The 4524-nt window shown below is 35.1% G+C and overlaps 1 non-coding gene across 1 annotated transcript; it reads right to left on the bottom strand.

Moving 5' to 3' along the window:
- Positions 1-3151: 3151 nt before the first annotated feature.
- TRNAD-GUC lies at positions 3152-3223 on the bottom strand. The gene has a single exon. It is a non-coding gene; the product is annotated as a tRNA-Asp (tRNA).
- Positions 3224-4524: the final 1301 nt, after the last annotated feature.

The raw sequence follows: 4524 nt of genomic DNA, 5'->3' as shown, positions 1-4524 counted from the left end.
TTGATAGTGTCTGGCCTTACATTTAGGTGTTTAATCCATTTTGAGTTTATTTTTGTGTATGGTGTTAGGGAGTGTCCTAATTTCATTCTTTTACATGTAGCTGTCCAGTTTTCCCAGCACCACTTATGGAAGAGGTTGTCTTTTCTCCATTGTATATTTTTGCCTCCGTTTATCAAAAATAAGGTGACCATATCTGTGTGAGTTTATCTCTGGGCTTTCTATCCTGTTCCATTGATCTGTATTTCTGTTTTCATGCCAGTACCATACTGTCTTGATTACTGTAGCTTTGTAGTATAGTCTGAAGTCAGGGAGCCTGATTCCTCCAGCTCCGTTTTTCTTTCTCAAGATTGCTTTGGCTATTCGGGGTCTTTTGTGTTTCCATACAAATTGTGAAATTTTTTCTTATAGTTCTGTGAAAAATGCCAAGGGTAGTTTGATAGGGACTGTATTGAATCTGTAGATTGCTTTGCGTAGTATAGTCATTTTCACAATGTTAATTCTTCCAATCCAAGAACATGGTATATCTCTCCATCTATTTGTATCATCTTAAATTTCTTTCATCAGTGTCTTATAATTTTCTGCATACAGGTCCTTTGTCTCTTTAGGTAGGTTTATTCCTAGGTATTTTATTCTTTTTGTTGCAGTGGTAAATGGGAGTGTTTTCTTAATTTCACTTCCAGATTTTTCATCATTAGTATGTACGAATGCAAGAGATTTCTGTGCATTACTTTTGTATCCTGCTACTTTACCAAATTCATTGATTCGCTCTAGTAGTTTTCTGGTAGCATCCTTAGGATTCTCTATGTATAGTATCATGTCATCTGCAAACAGTGACAGCTTTACTTCTTCTTTTCCGATTTGGATTCCTTTTATTTCTTTTTCTTCTCTGATTGCTGTGGCTAAAACTTCCAAAGCTATGTTGAATAGTAGTGGTGAGAGTGGGCAACCTTGTCTTGTTCCTGATCTTAGTGGAAATGGTTTCAGGTTTTCACCATTGAGGACGATGTTGGCTGTGGGTTTGTCATACATGGCCTTTATTATGTTGAGGTAAGTTCCCTCTATGCCTACTTTCTGGAGGGTTTTTATCATAAATGGGTGTTGAATTTTGTTGAAAGCTTTCTCTGCATCTATTGAGATGATCCTATGGCTTTTCTCCTTCAATTTTTTAATATGGTGTATCAGATTGATTGATTGGCGTATATTGAAGAGTCCTCATTCCTGGGATAAGCCCCTCTTGATCAGAGTGTATGATCCTTTTAGTGTGCTGTTGGATTCTGTTTGCTAGTATTTTGTCAAGGATTTTTGTATCTATGTCCATCAGTAATATTGGTCTGTAGTTTTCTTTTTTTGTGACATCTTTGTCTGGTTTTGGTATCAGGGTGATGGAGACCTTGTAGAATGAGTTTGAGAGTGTTCCTCCCTCTGCTATATTTTGGAAGAGTTTGAGAAGGATAGGTGTTAGCTCTTCTCTAAATGTTTGATAGAATTCACCTGTGAAGCCATCTGGTCCTGGGCTTTTGTTTGTTGGGAGATTTTTAATCACAGTTTCAATTTCAGTGCTTGTGATTGGTCCTTTCATATTTTCTATTTCTTCTTGGTTCAGTCTCGGAAGGTTGTGCATTTCTAAGAAGTTGTCCATTTTATTGGCATATAGTTGCTTTTAGTAGTCTCTCATGATCCTTTTATTTCTGCAGTGTCAGTTGTTACTTCTCCTTTTTCATTTCTACTTCTATTCATTTGAGTCTTCTCCCTTTTTTTCTTGATGAATCTGGCTAATGGTTTAACAATTTTGTTTATCTTGTCAAAAACCAGCTTTTAGTTTTATTGATCTTTGCCATCGTTTCCTTCATTTCTTTTTCTTTTATTTCTGATCTGAACTTTATGATTTCTTTCCTTCTGCTAACTTTGGGGTTTTTCTGTTCTTCTTTCTCTAATTGCTTTAGGTATAAGGTTAAGTTGTTTATTTGAGATGTTTCTTGTTTCTTAAGGTAGGATTGTATCCCTCTTAGAAGTGCTTTTGCTGCGTCCCATAGGTGTTGGGTCGTCATGTTTTCATTGTCATTTGTTTCTAGGTAATTTTTGATTTCCTCTTTGATTTCTTCAGTGATCTCTTGGTTATTAAATAGTGTATTTTTTAGCCTCCATGTGTATGTATTTTTTACAGATTTTTTCCTGTAATTGATATCTAGTCTCATAACGTTGTGATCAGAAAAGATACTTGATATGATTTCAATTTTCTTAAATTTACCAAGGCTTGATTTGTGGCCCAAGATATGATCTATCCTGGAGAATGTTCCATGAGCACTTGAGAAGAAAGTGGATGGATGGAATGTCCTATAAATATCGGTTATGTCCATCTTGTTTAATGTATCATTTAAAGCTTGTGTTTCCTTATTTATTTTCATTTTGGATGATCTGTCCATTGGTGAAAGTGGGGTGTTAAAGTCCCCTACTATTATTGTGGTACTGTTGATTTTCCCTTTTATGGCTGTTAGTATTTGCCTTATGTATTGAGGTGCTCCTATGTTGGGTGCATAAATATTTACAATTGTTATATCTTCTTCTTGGATTGATCCCTTGATCATTATGTAGTGTCTTTTTTTGTCTCTTGTAATAGTCTTTGTTTTAAAGTCTGTTTTGTCTGATATGAGAATTGCTACTCAGCTTTCTTTTGATTTCCGTTGCATGGAATATCTCTTTCCATCCCCTCACTTTCAGTCTGTATGTGTCCCTAGGTCTGAAGTGGGTCTCTTGTAGACAGCAGATATACGGGTCTTGTTTTTGTATCCATTCAGCCAGTGTATGTCTTTTGGTTGGAGCATTTAATCCATTTACATTTAAGGTAATTATCAATATGTATGTTCCTATTACCATTTTCTTAATTGTTTTGGGTTTGTTATTGTAGGTCTTTTCCTTCTCTTGTGTTTTGTTACATTCTTTTACATGGTTGTATTTGCATATATTTTAAACTTAATATTAGTAGAAAATGTGCTATATTTTGTCTCAAAAAGAAATTCTCTTACATGAATTGCCTATTTTTTATCCTTAAGGAACATGTGGGCTCAGAAATTCATACAGGGCTATTTCAGTAGTTTTAATTTTTTTTTTTTTTTTTTTTTTTGGCCAAGCCACGTGGCTTGCAGGTTTTTGGTTCCCTAGCCAGGGACTGAACCTGGGCCATGGCAGTGACAGTTCCAAGTCCTAACCACTGGACCACCAGGGAACTCCCCACTAGTTTTCATTTTTCTTTTCTATCCATATCCTGGACACTTTAGGAAAGGGGAAGGCCATGATGCAACTCAGTAGCTTCTGAGAGCATGTGGCTTATTTACTAAGAAACCCTGGGAGAGCCAAGCCTTGGGGAGCTAGTTCCTCCTGGCACATCTTACAGACACTTCTTAGTTCCACTCTACAACGTTCTCCTTCTTCACATTTCTCCTGCACCTATGTAAGGCCTTCCTTATCTTTGTCCTGAAAGCAGATACTGAAAAATTTTAGACATCCAAACACAATATTTGAAAATGTAATCAGTTTTTTTCTGCAAAAAAAATAACTGTTAGTCTTAATAGTTAACAGACTAACTCTCTGTTAGTCTTAAATTTTTAATATTCATATGTAGCTGTACTTGAGTCTGAAATGTACATTCATTATAAAGTAAGTTCCAGCAAGGTAGGACTTTTTGTTTGTTTTGTTTGTTTGTATGTTTGTTTTTGGTTTTTTGGGTCTGTTTATTCACTGCTTAACACCCCAAAACCTAAAACAGAGGTGCTTAGCAAATATTGCTAATTAAATGAGTGTGTTTTAATTTCAAAAATAAACTCTATGACAACTACTTCTCAGAATTTTTCAGCCAGACAATAAAGAGCTCATACAGAATTTCAACCCAGAATGAGGAAATGCATAGCAATTTCCCGAGCGAAACAGGTTTCAAGGCAAATGCAAAAGCCTATAAGAATTCTACCTTTGATTTGACATTAATGGAGATTAGTTAAAAGTAAAAGCAGCTGCTCTGTAATAATAAGCAAAAAATTTCAGCATCCCTCTTTCCATTGCCATTCTCTCACTCTAGTCTTATCTTTTAATTAAACCTGAACTTTAAAATAAATGTGTCTGGCTTGCTTGTTTATTAAATGGAGTATCAATGGAGAGCTTCTAGATTCAACAATTGGTATGCTACAGAATGCCTTTTAAAAATAAATGGCCACATCAATGGCTCTGATTTTATTGAAGGTTCAAGTTTATAGTTCTCCTATTAGAAAGGAGCAAAAGAAAAATGTGAAAATTAAAGTGGTTTGATTTTAGACTCCTTTATAGTATGTTGAAGTGCTCACATAGCTTTATTTAAGGGATGATGAACTTTTATTAACCATGGAAAGGTTTCCAAGAAATGTAAAGTTCATTATACTTTATACTATCCAGGCCATCTAGAAACTTCTGAGTTTATACCTGCTGAATTTTGCATGTATTTGTCATTTCTGTACTTGCTTAAAATCCAACATAATCAAATTCACTATATACTCTCTC

Source organism: Balaenoptera musculus, chromosome 13, assembly GCF_009873245.2.
Source record: "Balaenoptera musculus isolate JJ_BM4_2016_0621 chromosome 13, mBalMus1.pri.v3, whole genome shotgun sequence".
Lineage (NCBI taxonomy): Eukaryota > Metazoa > Chordata > Mammalia > Artiodactyla > Balaenopteridae > Balaenoptera > Balaenoptera musculus.
Note: the sequence above shows the minus strand (reverse complement) of the source record. Positions and strands in the feature narration are given on the sequence as shown.